The following is a 19,317-nucleotide window of genomic DNA, read 5'->3' on the forward strand; positions in this document are numbered from 1 at the left end:
AAAAGGACAGTGAAGCAACTTTCTCATGTGCTCTGCTGGGCAACATGTTCAGGGGTCGGGGATGGATGGGGGGGCCACGGCCATAGACCCTCAGCCTGCCTGCCTTGGCCTCACTTATCCTGGGGTTCCTCTGAGCACCAGCTCAGCGTTGAGAGGCAAGAACAGTGCCACAGGCCTGGGGATTCTACCACTGAGTAGCACTGTGTCCTTGGGCAGGTCACCATCCAGAATCTGATCCAGAGGGTAGACGTGCCTGGGAGGTGGTTTTGGGGTGTGCTTAGGGAAGAGTGTTCTAATTAGTAGAGCTGTTCAAGCATGCAAAGGGCGGCTTCTATAGAGGGGGGTGAGCGCTCTTTCCTCAGAAAAGTCCAGGCAGAACGAGAGTGCCGGATAGGCAGGGGAAGGAACGTGACACGCCTGGGTGAGCAGGGAAGGCTGACACGGAGCACGTAGAACTTAAAAACAGCCAACCATGCCTCATACCTTGCTCGTGTCACACATCGCTAATCCCCCACCACATTTTTTTTTTTTTTTTGGAGTGAGAGAGGTGGGGGGAGGGGCAGAGGGAGAGAGAGAATTTTTTTTTTTTTTAAAGATTTATTTATTTATTTATTTGACAGAGAGAGAGAGACAGCTAGAGAGGGAACACAAGCAGGGGGAGTGGGAGAGGGAGAAGCAGGCTTCCCGCCGAGCAGGGAGCCCGATGCGGGGCTCGATCCCAGGACCCTGGGATCATGACCTGAGCCGAAGGCAGACACTTAACGACTGAGCCACCCAGGCGCCCCGAGAGAGAATTTTAAGCCAGCTCCAAGGCCAGTGTGGAACCCGAAGGGGGGCTCGATCTTATGACCCTGAGATCATGACCTGAGCTGAAATCAAGAGTTGGATACTTAACCGACTGAGCCACTCAGACGCCCCCACCACCATGGTCTTTCAGTGAATATACCCCAGGCTCTTCCCTGCCCAGTTGTGGGGCTCAGGACTAGGCACAGAGACCCCCTCCAGGCCTCACATGCCTGTGTGGACACTCTAGCCCGCAAGTCCGAACTCCGTTTACATCCGTCTGCAAACAGCCTCCCCCTGGGAACCACCTGTTCTAAACAATTACCACTGGAGCCTCGGGGTGCACACCCAGTGACCTGTCACTCCTTAGGGGGGCCCAGCCTAGGGAGATGTCAGCGCAGGCCCGATAGTTGCTCTCGTATGACTGTTCAGGCAGGGAGTTCTGTGGGCCGAGGCACCCAGCATGTGGCCCACAAAGAGCGGGATCCCGGGGCCCGGGTGGGCATGTGCCCTTGGCCTGGGGGCCAGAGTGGGGCCCTCTAAGAGCCCCAGCACCCCGGTTTGACTGCGGGCAGGGATCACACCTGGGCCTGGGTGCCGAGGTGCCCCCTTCGTGTGCCATGGCGGACATTGCCTGCCGGTGGCTGCACTGAGCCTGGACTGCCGTAGGAATCCTTCCTATGGTTGCCACCACCAGGACAAGGAGCAGCGCTGTTGGGCTGAATCGGTAATTTGAACCCCATCGGGAACCCGTATTCAGCCATCTCAGGCAGAAGTGTCATATCTCAAAGCAGGCCTGTGGTACTCGAGTCTGGGAAGAGGGACCCAGAAACCAGCCCGGAGGAACCTCCATTGACCTTTAGGGCCCTACAGAGTCTAGTGTGGGGTGAGGCTGCTCTAGAGAGCCTTTGGGCCCTAAGATTCTGGAGGACATGATCCCTCTGCTCATCTGAAAAATAGTGAAAGCATTTGCCCTGCCTATCTGTAAAAACACCAGAAACAGTCCGACCGGGAAATGCAAGGGACGATGGGGAGGGTGTCTTCCTGGGACAGCATCATCCCTGGCGTATTCCTGCAATGGAGCTTAGGGGACCCGCTCTGCGTGGGGGACCAGATGAGCTGTTGGCTGTGCCACAGGGGTGGGCCAGAGTCAGAGTCCGGGTTCCTGAAAAAGCCCCCAGACCGTCACCCGAGGAGTCCTGCCCCTTCTCCAGTCTCCCTATGGCCCTTCCACCCATGTAGGGACTGTTGGCCGGGGCCTGAGCAGCCCAAGCCACACATTTTTTTTGAAAGATTTTATTTATTTTAGAGGGGGGAGGAGCATAGGGAGAGGGAGAGAGAAACTCTAACAGACTCCATGCTGAGCGCCTGGCTCGACAGGGAGCTCGATCTCATGACCTTGAGATCACGACCTGAGCGGAAACCAAAAGTTGGATGCTTAACCGACTGAGCCCCCCAGGCACCCCTACAAAGTGGTACTCTTTTTTAGCTTATCCTAGGGGTAAGGTTGCAAGGCAAGCAGGTGAACTAAATTCCAAAGAGTGACAAGCCCCTGTCAGCAGAGGGTGTATATTCTGTTCTACTTGAGGCAGAGCATGGGAGGAAGTGGTCAACAGAGGGGCAGGTAAGAAAATACAAGTGAAATTTTAACAGATTTGTAAAGGTCAGTGTGACAATTTGGAATCATTAAGCGCCCTGTGCACAACGGGGGGTCTGTACCTCCTCATCAGCTTTTGTCCACAGGCCTCTGCTGGATGCACAGGAGAAAGATCTAGGGCTCCAGCCAAGTTGGAGAATACAAATGAAAGAAGCGATACACACTAAAATACCTCTCCACAGAAAAGCATACGAATATCTAATGGGAGACTTTCTGAATCCCAAGACTCAATGTTGGTAAGATGTCAATTCTTCCCATAGTGATCTAAAATGTAATGGTATTTCAATCAAAATTTCAACAGACTGTCTCTTGTCTGCTTATTTTAGAATTTGACAAAGTCATTATAAAGTTTTTATGGAAATAAAGAGGATCTAGTATAGCCCAAAACAATTCTGGAAAAGCACCGAGTGGTCGAACTTACACTACCTGATTTCAGGCTTCTGGTGAAGCGGCAATAATCAGGACGGTATGGTTTGGTGTAAGAGTCGACATACAGAACAGTGGAACAGAACAGAGCATCCAGAAATACACCCACACAACCGTGGTGCTAAGATAATTCATTTAGGATAGGATAGTCTTTTCGATAAACGATCCCAGAAAATTGGAAGCTCCAGATGAGCAAAAATAAACCTCAACTCTCGTATCCTATCCAGAGACTGACTCAGTCCAAATGTTTGGCAATCCACTTAAAGGTATGAACTGAAACTATAACACTTCTAGAAGGAAACATAGAAAAATACCTTTGTGACTTTGGGTGAGGCAAAGATAACTTCCCTGGGTACTCGCCACAAAAGAAAGGATGGACACATTGGACTAGGTCAGAACAAAGAGCTGCTATTCCTCAAAAGGCAGTGGCAAGAAAGACAAAACACGAGAAAAGTCTTTCCACATATATATCTGAAATTGGACCTGCATCCAAAATACATAATGAACTCTCCAACAACCCAATAAAAAATAGGCAAAGCACTCGGACATTTTGCCAGAAGAGATGTACGATGACGAGTAAGCACATGAAGAGGGCGCCCCACATCATGAGTCATTCAAACTACAAAGAGTTTGAATGCAAGTTCAAACTACAGAGAGATACTATTGAAAGAAGCGATACACACTAAAATACCTCTCCACAGAAAAGCATACGAATATCTATTGCAACTGTTAAAATTAAAAAGATGGATCACGTCCAGTGTCAGGATGTCATTGGGCAACTGGAACTCATACTTGTGGGTGGGAACGCAAGGTGGTGTAGCCCCTTTGGAAAACATTTTGACAGATTTTCATAAGGTTAAACATACACTTATCCTCAACCTAGCAATGCCTCCCCTATGTATCCACATGAGGGAAATTAAAACATCTGCCCATAAAATGACCTGTGTGCAAATGTCCACAGCAACTTTATTTGAAATCGCCTCCAACTGGAAACAACCCAGATGTATCATGTATACCAAATAGTGAATGGATAGATAAATTGTGCCATATCCATACAACGGAATTCTACTCAACAATAAAAAGGCATAAACCACTCATATGTACATGCATGTGTCGACTTGGCTAGATCTAGAAAGCGCTGTGCTTCGTGGAAAAAGCCAGGCCCAAAAGACTAAGCACTGGGTGATTCCATTCATATGATATTCTGATAAAACTGTAAGGACAGAAAACAGATCCCTAGTGACCAGGGTGGGGGTGAGAGACGGGGTTGGCTGGGAGTGGGCACAAGGGTACTTTTTGGAGTGATGGAGATACTCTCTCTCTTGATTCTGTTGGTGGTTGCACACATTTATCACACATTTTAAAATGAATTTTCTTGTGTGCAAATCGTGGCTCAGTCGGTTAAGCATCTGACTCTTGGTTTTGGCTCAGGTCAAGGAGTCTGAGATTCTTTCCCCCTCCCCCTCCCTCCTCCTCTGCTCCTCCCCCTGCTTGCATGCATGCGCTCTCTCTCTTTCTCTCTCTCAAAATAAATTTAAAAAATGTTTAAATGACATAACCAGGGCAATGGGAGCCACTCTGTCCACCCCAGATCTCTGAGAACACACCGCACTGTGTCCCTGGTGGAAAATGTCTCCCCTCCCCCAATTGGACAGGGATTCATTTGATTCCCAGCACACCATTTACTACGTGGATGGATTGGGGAAAGTCATTTTACCTCTCTGAGACTTAGACCCTCTCATCTGTAAAATGGGCATAATTCGTACCTATTGGATTGCTGATCATTATGTAAGGTGCGGAGTGCTGTGTCCGGCACAGGAGTACTTTATAAGTAATAATTATCACTTATAATTTTTAACATATTTGACTCTGCCTACCAAGGATGTCGGCTGCCGGCAGGGAGATTCTTTTTGTATTTCTGTTTTTCTCCCCCTGCCCCCACAAAGGTAGCAGCAGGGCCTCTGGGACTCCCTACGTCCCTGGCCCTGGCTGGCATGATGCAGGACAAAACTTGTAAGGACAGCCGGAGGTGCTCAGACTGAACCTTCCTCTCCTGGGGGAAGGGCCTGTTCCTGCTGCCAGGCCTCCCCGGGAGGGGGGTGACAGCCCAGGACTGGCCGTGCCTCGTCCTCCCCAGAGAGGCAGAGGCAGGAAGGCATCTGCTCGTGAAGCTCCGAGGCCGGGGACGAGTGCAAAGAGGCGGGAGTTGGCCACGCGCAGCCCGCCCAGCCACACTCACTGCCCTGCCTGCCTCAGCTCCCTCATTTGCAAAATGGGGGTAACGGAGCTGTTCCCAAGATTGATTTGGAGCAAAGGAAACCGCGTCTATGAATGCACTTAGTGGGTGAGGGATTATCATTGTTCCTAAAACTATGCCAATGAAGAATAATGCCGAAGAGACCCTGCCAGGGGTTGGGGAGTCTAGCTTGGGGCTCGTTCAGTTCTGCCTCATGGGGGCCCGGCCAAAAGTCATTCCCGTGGCTTCCGGCACCTTTGGGGAGAAGACCCAGTCCTTCCTTAGGCCGCCTTCCTCCAGCCTCCACTTCAGAGTGCTTGGTGCACTTGTGACTTTCTCTCTGGTTGCTGAAGAAGGCCTGTTTGCCCTCAGACCACACGCCCCTTCTGGGGAGCTCTTACTCTCAATAAATGCAGTATTTGCAGGATAAACAGCAATGCACAGAGCTGGTGGGTACTCTGCCTCCCTTCAAGGCCCCACGGGGCTCATGTCCCCCCTCACTAGGCCCTCCCTGGGGGCCGGGCCCTGCAAACCCAGGGGCAGCTGGAAGCCAGGGGAGGCGGGCCACCCACCGGGGCTTGGGGCTGGTTTCAGTCCCGGAGGTAGCATCTTCCCTGGAGGAGCCCATCACTGGCTGTATCAGTAAGAGGGCACTTGACGCCTTCAGTTCATACAAGATTAGCAGCAGGAGAATGTGCCGACAGGTCTGATCTCCTTGTACAAGTGGGGAAACTGAGGCCTGGAGAGAACAAATGGTTTTTCCTAACCCAGATCTGGTGGTGGCAGGGTCCAGGCCAGGATTCAGGGCTCCGTGTCCCAGTTCATAGATGTTTTCGTGACTCTGTGAACTTGGTGGTGAGGGTCCATCCTGTCACAGGGCCCGTGGGAGGGAGGGCCTCAGCCTGCTCCGGCCAGCAGAGAGAAGCTGGGCTGCAGGAAGTGGCCCCCCCTGCTCTCCAAGAGAGGCCCCACTTCCCCAAGGCCTCAGCCTCCCTCCCAGCCTTGGTCCATCAGCCCCTCGCAAGGCCTGCCTGATTTCCGTGTCAGTGTCGGCCCCCAGCACGCTCGCTCCCTACCCCCCACACCTGATTGTCTCGCCAGAAATGATTCTGCTTGGGCCCGCCTTTCCTTCCCGCTCGGGGGTCTGTCTGTCCTCTGGCCGTTGCCAGGAGGGGCCCAGGCTCTGCCCGCCCTAGTCCAGCCCTCCGCAGCGCCGTCCCCGCAGAGGGGCCGTGCTGTTGGCGGGGACAGTGGTCTTCGGAGCCACTGCGGGGGCCCAATCCCAGCCCACAGCCTATTTGCCGGATCCCCTTCTCTGAGCCTGCCCCTCCCCCCCCCCCCCCCCGAGCTGAGAAGGGCTCTGAATGAGCTCGGGCTTTGCAGGACTGGGAACAGTACTTCCCAGGCTTCCTCCTCCGAGAAGCCCTCGAGGCCCCTCCTGAGTGCCCAGGAGGCCAGCCTGGCCTGCGTGCCTTTCCCTCTCTCCCCACCATTGGAGTCTGAGCAGCCACATGGCGGCGCCTGCCCTTTTCTTTCCGACCCAGCACTTGCCCCGTTCTAGTAAGTTCTGTTAAGTGTGTTTCTTTCTATCCCAGAGTTCCTTGGGAAAGAAGATAGGAAGGTATTATGGGCCAAAGTGAGGGCAGAAAGGGTACTCTTGCCCGAAGCCTGGTCTCGTTAACTATTCAAGCCCCCATCAGTCTGCCCCCATCACAGCTGCCTCAGCTGTCCCTTCTTTGTGGTCCTACAGCGCCCAGGGCACCCGTCCTGGGTGTGAGGCCTCAGTCTCCTGCGCTAACCCGAGAAGCCCTGAGAGCAGGGGCTGACAGCTTGGAGCCAGGCACTCAGCAAGCACACGGTAAACGCTGGTTGAATTGCGGGCAGATGCATGAAGCACAGAGTGGACGACTCTGGGAAAGTTCCCATCAGAGCCTGGTGTGGACCAAAGGGCCCTGGGGTTCCCCCGCTTCCCTGAGGGGCGTCTTCCCCTCCTGCAGCTGCAGACCCTGGTGCATGGCGCCAGCCGACGCTGCCATGGCCACGTGCAAGGCAGTGGGTGACCTCCACGTCCAGCTGGGCTGTCATCTCAGCAGCCCCGTGAAGGGCATCCACAGAGAAATGGAAATCCATCTCCGGGGCAGCTCTGCAGGGAGACCTCTCTCATTTTCAGGCTCCTGCTCACTCACATGGAACCATTATCCAGATCACTGGGGCCCCACACCCTGCCTTGGCCAAGTACTTGCTGAGAGGAAGCTGGTAGAAATCCAGGAACCTCACCACCCATGTGGGGAGAGGCTTGAGGAAAACCCCATTCCTCTGGGGCCTTAGGACCTCCATCCCCAACCTCAGGCACCAGGCTTGGAATCCCTCCCTCCGTTGCCTGGGTTTTGGTTTTCAGTTTCTGTGCCCAGAGGCTCATGTGAACACGACACATCTGGGCCAAGGTGGATGCACATTCATCACTGCCCTGCAGCCCCCACCACAGTTGGGGGGGGCCTCGGGTGGTCCCCCCTGCAGGCCTAGGCTCATGCAGTTCCCTTGCCTTTTCCTTACTCTTCTTTCAGGACTGGGCCCAGATGTTGCCTCCCCTGGGAAGTGCAAGTGAGTTCGTGGTGCCCTCCACCCTCGTGCACGCAGAGCTGTCTTTAGGGACCCTGCCTTCATATCCCTTACTGTCTCCTGACTAGCCCCTCTCCTGGGCTGGAGCTCCTCGAGAGCAGGGATCCAGTCTTCATTACACGGTCATTCAATCAGCAAACATTTATTGAGTACCTACTGTGTGCACTGGGGCCACACAGAGGTGAAGACAGATGTGGTCCTTCCCTGCAAGGAACTTACAGTTCAGTGGGGAAGGCACATGACGAACACGTCAGGAATGAAGTCGGGAAGGTCCTTATAGATTGTGGATAGGCTAGGAGGAAGAAAGGGGTCAGTTGTCCTTGGGTAGGATGGGAGGGGGTCTCTCGGAGGAGTGGTGACTGTGCTGAGAGCCAAGGATAAGAAGGAACAGCAGGCAAGTGCTGGAAGAGCATCACTGCGGGCAGGTGCTCGCGGTGGGAACGGGACCATGGCTCCCCGACCTGCTGGGAGACGTGTGCGTTGTTGGGGAGAGAACCTGTGGAGGCCCTCACAAAGAAATGGGTTGATGGCAACAGCGGGGCCTGTGGCTGGGGCAGAGTGTGGGCAAAAAAATGATGGGATATGGTTTGCATTTTAAAGTCGGCTTTGCAGGGAACGGGGAGGAAGACAGGAGCAAGGACGCTGCATCAACCCAGAAATGGTGCTGGCCTAGGCCAGATCCCCTGCCGCGGAGGTGGAGGGAAGCGAGAATCAGATGTTGGAGATGGATTGGCCTTGAGGTCAAGGGTAACCCCCAGGCTGCTGAGCCCTTGGGTGGGTGAGGGGCCATGCTGGAAGAGCAGGGTCAAGAGCTACCTGGCGGACGTACTAGGTGTGAAATGCTGGGAGCCCTGGAGCAGACATTGGGGGGCAGCAGCTCAGGGCAGAGGGCAGGGCTGGACAGGTAGGTGTGTGGGTTCTCAGCTTATCAGGGCTGTCTTATTAGGAGGCTGGAAAGATGGCCGCCAGGGAGAGAGCCGTCGGGGGTTAGCAGATGACAGGCAGGAGCCTGGTGGGGCTCTGACAGTTAAAATTCAGGCACCTAAGCCGGGTGTGTTTGCCCAGTGCGGGACACTGCCGGCCAGGAATCAACAGCAAAGGCCTACCGGGCCTGGAAGCCCCTCACACATGTGTTATGGGTTGAATTGTGTCCCCCCTCCCTTATAAAAAGAGGAAATTTGGATACAGAGACACACATACAGGGAGAGGCCATGTGAACACGAAGGCGGAGATCAGATGAGGCATCTTTAAGCCAAGGAATGCCAGCGATTGCCATCAAACCACCAAAAGCTAGGGGAGTGCCTGGAACAGACTGTCTCACACAGCCCTCAGCAGGAACCCACCCCACCGACACCTTGTTCTCAGACTTCTGGTCTCCAGAATGGGGAGACAATACATTTCTGTTGTTGAAGTCACCCTGCTTGTGGGACTTGGTTATGGCAGCCCTAGAAAAGTAACAAACTGGCCAAGAAATTCAGGGGAAAAAAAAGTTACATGCCAATTATCCAGAAAACTGACACTGAGCCCACTGTGTGACCTTGGGCAAATCACATGCCCTCTCTGGGCCTTTACACCCATGACACACTGATGAATGGTTATGAAGGAGCCACGTGTTGAGTGGAGAAAAGCCACCAAGAAAGAAGAGGGGCTGGGTAGACGGGGGAAGTCCAGGGAAGGAGGAAGGAGCCGGAAGGGAAAGCAGCAGATGCTGGCAGCCAGGGCAAGACTGCGCCCTACGAGGTCGGTGACATAGCAGGTGTGGAACTGCTCCAGGGGGGCTGTGGCCCCAGCTGTCCCGCAGCTCTGTCCCTGGCTGTGTTCAGGGTGGTGCAGGAGGAGGGGCTTAGCTCCAGGGAGGTGGCTGTCCCTCGGGGCCAGCGGGTACAGCCTCTACCACTTTGCTGCACCCACCTGCAGCGGGGACATGGCCTGGCTCACCTACTCCCAGAGCCCGCGTCTCTGCAGTCCCTCCCAAGGGTCCGGGACAGCTGCAGACAGGAGCGACTCCAGCAGGGTGCCCTGCTCGGGGACTGTGGACATCCAGGAGCTCCGCGGGTGGCCAGGGAGGCCTCTGGCTGAGTGGAGGTGACTGTGCCTACCCAGAAGGGGCTGGGGAGGGGGAGCAGGTGAAGTCCGGGATGAGGTCACACTGTGGGGACGGAGAAGGTGGAAGGAGGGCACAGGCCAGTAAGAGAGGCTCTCAGCTCTGCAAGGACTCTGAGTGGGCCCCCCAGTGGCAAATCCTGGGGAAAAGGAACCAGGGTGGGGGAGGGATTGTTTTGCCCGTCTCTGAGAGTCAGACAGAGGGAAGGGCCTCTTAGGGAGAGGCCTTGGTACAGCCCCTTGGGGAGACATTGATGCAAGGCAAGTGTCCTGGGGCCTAAGACTGCCAAAGGCTGGGAGCTGCTGTTCCAGAGCAAGGGATAGTCTCTAAGGGCTCCTGCAGAGCTAATGGGGAGATGGCCATGGGGAAAGGCGCGGGAGGGAGGGAGGCCCATGGTAGAATCCCAGGGGCTAGCAGCACAGCTCCTCCCTGGGACCCACACATCTCCTGCAAAATCTCCAGAGATCCCAAATGCACATTATGATTGGATTCCTCATTGCATTTTGTGTAGGAGCCAAATTCTGCATCTGGGTCAACGTGAGGGGCAGAGCAGGGGGCAGAGGCAAAGGGGCCCGAGATTCTGTTAGCAGGAGCCCTAGAAATCTGTAGACAATGGGAATTGGGAGGGTTCAAGGATGTCTGTCCTGGAATGCCATGGCAGGGGGACGGAGGGCCACAGAGCCACATGGGACTAAATGCTGGGTAGGAGCTCTGGACCAGGAGCCTGGGATACTGTTTTCTGTCACATGTGTTAATATTGTCCTTGGGTCTGACGCTGGTAGTTTGCCAGTTTGCAAGGTGCTTTCATTCAATAATTTCAATCTGTTTTATTCTTCCACTTTATACGTGTGGACACTGATGGACTGAGAAGTAAAGGAACCTGCCCAAGGAAGGCATTCAGAGCTGAAATGGGAACCCAGGTGTGGGTCCAGCCCCAGAGCATCTGGGCCCTGTCCCTCGCAGACCAAGGAGTGAAAGGACTTGGCTAAGTTCCCTGGACCAGAGACACGCAGGTGATGGGCATTCTGCACTGTCTGATCTGAGACTCCCAAAGGCTGTTCTGAGGAGTATCTGTTCCCTGCCTCACTTCAGGTGCCTCAGGGCTTGGGGAAAGGCAGAGGTGTGGCTGGGGATGAGGGTATAGGGAAGAGAAGGGGGGGATTATGGCTGGGGTGGTGCCCAGGGACCCAGCTCCTACTACCTAGGAAATCCCAGGACCTACATCTCAAGTCTTTTTCTTTAAAAAAATTACACAAGAAATTACAGGCTCGTTATTGAAAACAAATCTAAAAACCTAGTGAGGAAAAAAATCCATTTTTTTACTTAGCAGTAACCACTGTTAACTATTTGGTTATCCTTCTAGACATATGTAGATCTGTGCACATATGTGCATGCATACACACATACAAACCTGGGTGTTACCATGCATGCCATCAGAAACTTGCTTCCCTTCTGCAACAATAGAAGAAGGACATCTTGGGGCACCTGGGTCGTTCAGTCGGTTAAGTGTCTGCCTTCGGTTCAGGTCATGGTCCTGGGGTCCTGAGATCGAGCCTCACATTGGGTTCCCTGCTCAGTGGAGAGGCCTCTTCTCCCTCCTTCTGCCTCTTCCCTGGCTTGTGTGCTCTCTCTCTCTTGCTCTCTCACTCACTCTGTCTCTCGAATAAATAAATAAAATCTTAAAAAGAAAGAAGAAGGACATCTTTCCAACCTGAAATATGTCAAGGTGCATCTGCATTCTCAATGATATCTCATACCCCATCATATGGCTGGATAATCACTTATTTAACCAAATTCTCTAGTACTGTAAATTGACGTTTCTAAATTTTGGTATCATAAAAAATGATGTAAGGTAAATCTGTTTTGGTTTACCTGGTTTTTCTTAGGAGACATTTCCAGAAGTGCATCTGAGTGAAAAATGTACCAAAACCACATGCTGAGGGCACTTGATGTCTATTTCCCAATTAAGGCAATTGGGATAGGTTGTTCAGATTTTAGTCTCTCCAGTGGTGTAATAGGATGACAGCCCAAATATTCTAAATTTTGGTTTTCATCATCTTTTCTCAAACCTCTGAGAGAGGTCTTAAGTATCCAAATGGACGACATTACCAGAACTTTTTGAGTTTGCTGTCTGCTTGGCAAGAATCTGGCATTCATAATGATGCTCCCAGTAGCTTAGCACATTTGAGGGACCTTCTGGATCATCATCTCAGCTGATTGTCTTGCTAAATGGTCAGGAGGATGTAGAGGCCGGAACACTGGTTTGGGAGGCAGAAGACCCAGGTTCTAGTCAACTCTGCCTGTCTTTGTGTCTGACCACCCAGGCCACCTGTCACCTGCAAGACAGAAAAACCATCTCTGACCTGATCCTTTCATGGGGCCATTGTGAAGATGGTATGGGAGAGTAGCCATGAGACCCTTTTTTTTTTTTTAAGTTTATTTATTTATTTGACAGCGAAAGAGGGAACACCAGCAGGGGGAGTGGGAGAGGGAGAAGCCAACTTCCCGCTGAGCAGGGAGCCTGATGCGGGGCTCGATCCCAGGACCCTGGGACCATGACCTGAGCTGAAGGCAGACGCTTAACTGACTGAACCACCCAGGCGCCCCGCCATGAGACCCTTTTGTAAGTGTTAGCCTGTCCCTTGGATAAAGAGTTGTCAAGAAAATAGGTATGGTAATAGTAATGTGGTTTTCATTCTAGAAATCTCTGGAAATGAGTGCTTGAGTGTAGGGGAAGATATTGCTAACATTTACTGAACATGTACTATGGGCCAGGTACTGTGTTATGCCCTTCCCCTAATATCTCACTAAATCCTTACAACAACCCTATAAAGCTAGTGCTCTTATCTTGCCCATTTCACAGATGAAGAACTGAGGCTCAGAGAGGTTGACTTGCTTGCCTAAAGTCACCCAGCCAGCAAATAATAGAGGTAGTCTCCATGTAGGCAGCTGAGGAGAGATCATGTGGTCGACAAAACACATACATGGAATCCTGTATGGAGGACCGCCTCTGTTATCTGGTAAGTGACAGTGTTCGCAAAAAGGGGTTGAGCGCAGATAATCCACTTCCTGATTAATCTAATGCTCTGGCTGGGAACAGCTCTGTGGAAGCAGAAGCCAAGAGAGCAATGAAGTAACTGCAGAAGGTCACACGATGAGGGGCTGAGCCTGGCTCTGAAGCTGCCAATGCTGTCCTTCCACTCCACCAAGTAACTACAGACCTGGACCATGGTCAGGGCCTGAGAGTCCCAGCCCCTCGATAAAACTAGGCGCTCAATCAACACCTCTTGCAGTGAATGGAATTGGACCCCCTGGTGCTCATTTTCTGTAATTTAGAATACAAGGAAATACACTTTGCGCAGAACTTCCCTGATCCGTGGCCGTGGGTCGAACCTTCTCCTCTCTAGGGCTCGGCGTTGAACTTAAAGCTCACGAGGCAATTGTTCCAGCCAAGAGCAGGCCGGACCGTCTCAAGTCCTTGAGGCCAGTACTGTGTGGATGCAGAGCAGAAGGGGATGGGGAGGGCGCCTGGGTGGCTCAGTCGGTTAAGCGACTGCCTTCGGCTCAGGTCATGATCCTGGAGTCCCGGGATCGAGTCCCGCATCGGGCTCCCTGCTCGGCGGGGAGTCTGCTTCTCCCTCTGACCCTCCCCTCTCTCATGTGCTCTCTCTCTCTCTCATTCTGTCTCAAATAAATAAATAAAATCTTAAAAAAAAAAAAAAAAGAAGGGGATGGGGAGCTGAGGAACTGAGGAGTGGAGTGGACGGAAGAAGCAGAACGGCCCATAATAGACAGCACGTGTGGCCAGAGCAGGGCTCTCAGACGCAGGACAAACCTTGTAAATGGAGGGAGGGACTACGGGGAGTGGGGGCTCTGCCAGGCAGAACAGGGATCCAGTGTGCTCGTAGCTTCTGATGTTTCAAGAGACACCCCGAATCCTGATTTTTAAATTGTAGTAAGAAATATACCACAAAGATCAAATGCACTTACCGATGGTCTGGGTCTGATCCTCTGGCCACCTGCTGTCTCTGGTCTGTTGCGCTGGCAAAGATGGGCTGCGCTGGGACTTTCCAGAGCCACCAGCACCTTTTCCTGAAGCCCTTGGTGTCCTCCTCCACTGCCTGAGTGCAGCACCTGAAGCTCCAGGTCAGGTTGCTTAAAAGGGCTGGGACCCTGCAAGGAGACCCTCCCTTTGCCTTGGCTACACCAGTTTGGACAGGCGGCGGCTAGCAGCTCTAGAAAGAGGGTCCTGGGAGCCAGGGGGCCTGAGCTCTGGCTGTGTGCCTGAGGGGAGCACATCTCTCTCTGTGCTTCCTTTTTTTTTTTTTAAGATCATTTATTTAGGGAGAGGGTGGGTGGGGGGGAGGGAAAGGGAAGGGGGAGAAAATCTCAAGCAGAATCCCCACTGAGCACGGAGCCTGATGCGGGGCTCCGTCCCTGACCCCGAGATCATGACCTGAGCCGAAATCAAGAGTCGACACTCAACTGACCACTAAATAAATAAATAAAATCTTTAAAAAAATTGGTGGGGGCAACTGGGTGTGGAGCTCTCTACTATTTTCATAAATTTTCTGTAAACCTAAAACAGTTCTAAAGCTAAGTTTATTTCTTAAAAATTTGCAGATGAAGAGAACAGAGACCCAACGGATTTACTGTCTTCCCGGGACCCAGTCTTTTCCAACCCCTCTGTCCCAGGCGGCTTGAAGAGGAATTAGGGAAAATATACACCAGTGACACTCAGCCCTCAAGCTAATGCTCAGAGAGGAGGATGCATACAGGGCCCAGGTAAACAGAAAGGAGAATTGCACCCTTTTTGCAAACGGGAGGCTTGACTATAAATGTTCCAGATCCAACGTAAGCGAAAGCAAAGCAGCTGATATGGTGCCTATGCTAGATTTCTATAGGAAAAAAAGAAGGGAGGAAGGAATTAGAGAAGAAAGGAACGAGAGAGAGGAAGGATGGCATGCAAAAGAAAGACAAAGTATACATTCTGGAAGAAGACACCCCCAGGAACTGAAGAAAATATTAGGTAAGAAATGTTTTGCATCTCAAGAAATTAAAGATAACTCTAACTCTTTGAAACAAGAGAAGTTGAGACAAAGCAATAGGATGAGTTGAAAAGGAGGTTGTGGGGACTAAGAAAGGGAACCAAGGATAAAAATAACACTGCGGAGTTCATGATTATAGTAGAGTAATATCAAGGGTGTAGTTGATGTGATAGAGAAATGGAAGACAGATGTGAGAAAAATCGCAGAGCATGTGGAAGAAATTAACCCAGTGTGCAGTAGAGTTCACCTACTGCCGATCAGCGCATGAGGAGGATACACTAGCAAGCTGCTTGACTTGGACAAAACACTTAACGTCTCTTTGGATTTCTCATCCGTGAAATTGTGCTAATAACGGTATCTACTATGTAAAGTTATGGGGTGTATAGGGTCAAGAGGATGGGCTCTGCCCATGCAAACTGCCGGTTTAAATCCTGAATCTGATTCTTATTACTTGTATAACTTTGACCAAGTTACTTCTTTTTTCAGCTCCTTATCTGTAAAATTGTCGTAACAGTCATTGTATCTACCTCACAAGGTTCCAGTGTAGATTAAACACTGAAGAACTGGGGGATACTTCTTTTTTTTTTTTTTTTAAAGATTTTATTTATTTATTTAATTGAGAGCGAGAGAGAGCGAGAGAGGGAACACAAGCAGGGGGAGTAGGAGAGGGAGAAGCAGGCTTCCTGCCGAGCAGGGAGCCCGATGCAGGGCTTGATCCCAGGACCCTGGGACCATGACCTGAGCCGAAGGCAGTCGCTTAACCAACTGAGCCGCCCAGGTGCCCCCTGGGGGATACTTCTTGACATAACTTTATGAATATGTGATTATTTCAGTTTATAGGTACTTCATAGGTAAACATGCTTAATGATGAAAAATGAGAACGATTCCCATTAAATACTATTAAAATGCCCACTGTCATTATTATTATTATTTAAAGTTTATTTATCTATTTTAGAGAGAGAGAGTGTGTGCACGCACATGTGTTTGGGGGAGGCGCAGAGGGAGAGGGGAGAGAGAGAATCTCAAGCAGACTCCCCACTGAGCATGAAGCCTGACGCCGGGCTTGATCTCACAAACCTAAGATCATGACCGGACCTGAAATCAAGAGTTGGATGCTTCAGCAACTGAGCTACCCAGGTGCCCCTATCATCATTATTATTTAACATTATTCTCTGGAAGTATTAGCTAATGCAATTGGACAAGAAAAAAAGATATAAATATTGGAAGGGAGGTGTGGTCTGGCTGAAACTTATAAAAGAGTTTTGACAAGTGTGAAATTAGGTAACCAGGGGATGGAGGAAAGACTTGATCTTGGTGCCTCTGGGGGCAGAACTCAGGTTTGAGAAGCTAGGAAATGTAGTGAGATCTCGGTTACTATAGTTGTCCAAGGTGAAGTTGGATACCATGTCATGGGTGCTCCAGTGAAGGTTTCCCATGGGCTGGGAAGGTCATTACAGAATTTCTAAGGGGTGTCCAACAATGGGATTCTAAGGCATTGTTGGTGAGGATACCACATTTCCCTGCCTTTGCTGCAAATGGGCCTCCAGCCTATTCTCATTATTTAAGGGGAGTGGGGTGGGGAGGTGGTTGTTGAGCCAAAAAACCGGGCAAGGAGAAGCTGACCCCCATATGTGTCCTTAAGCCAAGAATCCCAGGGGTGGCTCTCTCATCTTCAAACTGCAATACGTTCTAGGCAACGTTTCTAAGGTGTGGCAAACATATTCTGGTGGTACAACAGATTAACTTAGGAGGCACATGGAGGAACCATTTGATACACTTATATTTATCTGCTTGCATATGAGGAACTTTTATAAATAACATATCAAAAACATGATGCCATGGATATTATTGCTTAGATAAAAACTATATTCAAGTAAAAAAATGAAAAAGGTACATTTAAGAAAACATTAGGAATAGTACAGGTAGTGAACAGTTGTAACAAATTCATGATGGTGTTATGAGAATGGTTCAGGCTTGGGAACCAAGGGCTCTTGTCACTGACTCTGGAGTCTGACAAACCTGGATTCTAATTCTCCGGGCTCCCTTTCATCACATGACATCAAAATAAATGACTTCTGTACACTCACGTTCTTAGCAGCACTATTCACAACCCAAATGTCCATTGATGGATGAATGGATAAACAAAATGTGACATGGACATTCAATGGAATGTTACTCAGCTTAAAAAAAGGAAGGGAATTCTGACACATGCTACAACATGGACAAACCTCGAGGACACTATGCTCAGTGAAATAAACCAGTCACAAAAAGGCCAAATACTGTATGACTCCACTTACACGAGGGACCTGGAATAGTCAAATCTGTAGAGACAGAAAGTAGAAGAATGGTTGCCAGGGGCTGAGGGGAGGGGACAGGGAGTTCGTGTTTGATGCGTGTAGAGTTTCAGTTTTGCAAGATGAGGAGAGGTCTGTGGGTGGATGTGGTGATGGTTGCATAAGGTGCATGTATTAGCCCTGAGCTGTACTCTTGACAATGGGTAAGATGGTAAGTTTTATGTTAAAAATGCATAAAAATCAACTATAAAAAGTAATTTTATGGACTCATATAATAGGGAAGGATGGGGGACAGTCAGGGGCTGCAGGTGTGACTGATGCTTGGTCCCCTTGGAATGATGATGACCAATGACAGCATCCTTGCAAAAGCCAATATTCCCCTCCTCCCCCTCAAGTCCGTGGATTGGCCAAGTCCAAGTCTGTGATTGGCTCAGCTTGGGTCACGTGCTTATCCTACCCCGGAACCAGTCACTGTGCCCAGGGATGGGGTGTTGTGGTTTGGATGGAGCTAGTTTCAGGCTCACCCTGGAAGGAGGGTGGGGGACGTCCTGGGCAGCCCCAAACAACGGCTACCACAGTGCCTAAGGAGACTGGACCCCAAGAAGGACCCAGAGCCATCGGGGAGAAGATTGGAAAGGAAACATCTGTCTTCGTGCTTCAGACAGAGAGGCAGAGGGTAGGGAGAAATTTCAAGGTCTGGAGCTGGGGGAAACTTAAGAGTGACCTAGAAGTGGCTATGGCGTCCTGACCCCATGGTGGCCAAATGGGCGCCCCCCCACTGCAGCCAGGGGGTGCTGCCAAGCAAAGCATAGAGACTGCACAGGCCTCAGGGGCCACAGTCCAGGAACCAGTCTGGCCTCCAACCCACGTATGATCTGAGAGCACAGGTGGCCTGGTGCAGGTGACGAGGAAGGCAGGCTGGATGCCACCCACATTTCCAAGAAGGCCATCGACAACTCTGACCCGTGCTTTGTGACAGGTCTGGAACCTTCAAGTTCCCCCAGCTGGCTGTCCCCCGGGGTTTAGCAATAATTTCCTTAAAACCTGGAAAGAGGATGGGGGCCCGATGAGGGACTTTGAAGAGAGTCAGGGAGTGAGTGAGAGCAAACCCTGACAAGCTCCCTATCTGAGAGGTGGGGGAAGAGGAACCAGGAGACAGGGGAGGGCGGGATGAGTGGCTGGAAATGAGAGATGAGCAGGCTGGGGGCGGGGGCTGGCCTGTGGAGCACTGACTGAGAAGCCCTGCAGCCCTGGGTTTGCTCCACTATTTATTGCCTGTGTGAACTCCGACATGTTACTTTCGCTCCAAGCCTCGGATTTCCCACCTGTATAATGTGGATAATGATGCCCGCCTTACATGTTTCAACTCAGTCCCTTTGCCTTTCTTCCTCCGGATAGACCTCGGGGCTGTGGGGAAAGATCTCTTTGCCATCCACCCTCAAAATAGATGAGTAAGAAGCCAGGCCCAGAACACCCTGTCTTTAAGCGCACTGACAATGGGTGCAAAGGCCAGGCAGTGACACGAGAGCATTTTGCAGGGAGTTGCAAAAGCAAAATCAATCTACAGATCTACAATCTACAGGGCTAAGCGGCTCTTTGGAATAGGAAAATGACAAGAATCTGCAGTTGCAAATATTAAACGCTCAGCCATACTTCCTGACCAATTAAAGGCGAGGTAGAAGGATGACCGAAAGAGCTAGGTTTTTTGGTTTTGTTTTTGTGTGTGTGTGTGTGCCAACAAGTATGATTTATTCTGGAAGCAGATATCTTCTAGGATTTTTTACTGTGTGGATTGTTAAAAATCATTCCTCATGGAGTAGGGAGAGACTGTCATACCTACAACCACCGGGCGCAAGGACCCCATTCCATGAACACACCTCTAGGTCAGCCCCTTGACGGGGTTGGACAGGCCAATGTGGGGCTGGAGAGTCTGGGAACGGGGGTTGGGAAGGGAAGCCGAACTGCTGTGTCGGAAAAAAATATTAAATGTGAGAGAAAGTTCCTACACATGCTACAACGTGGATGAGCCTTGAGGACATCCTACCCAGTGAACTAAGCCAGTAGCAAAAGGACTAATACGTTGGGGCTCACTGATAAGGGGTGCCTGGAGCAGTTCTGTTCATAGGGACAGAGAGTAGGAAGGTGGTTGC

At 51.1% G+C, this 19,317-nt stretch overlaps 1 long non-coding RNA gene across 1 annotated transcript; it reads left to right on the plus strand.

The window, feature by feature from the left end:
- Positions 1–10,511: 10,511 nt before the first annotated feature.
- Positions 10,512–15,186, plus strand: LOC118018395. Its single transcript, XR_004681392.1, has 3 exons — positions 10,512–10,917; positions 12,689–12,845; positions 14,449–15,186. It is a non-coding gene; the product is annotated as an uncharacterized LOC118018395 (long non-coding RNA).
- The last annotated feature ends 4,131 nt before the right edge of the window (positions 15,187–19,317 follow it).

This window comes from Mirounga leonina, unplaced genomic scaffold (assembly GCF_011800145.1).
Source record: "Mirounga leonina isolate KUSES-001 unplaced genomic scaffold, KU_Mleo_1.0 Mir_106, whole genome shotgun sequence".
In the NCBI taxonomy this organism is placed as follows: domain Eukaryota; kingdom Metazoa; phylum Chordata; class Mammalia; order Carnivora; family Phocidae; genus Mirounga; species Mirounga leonina.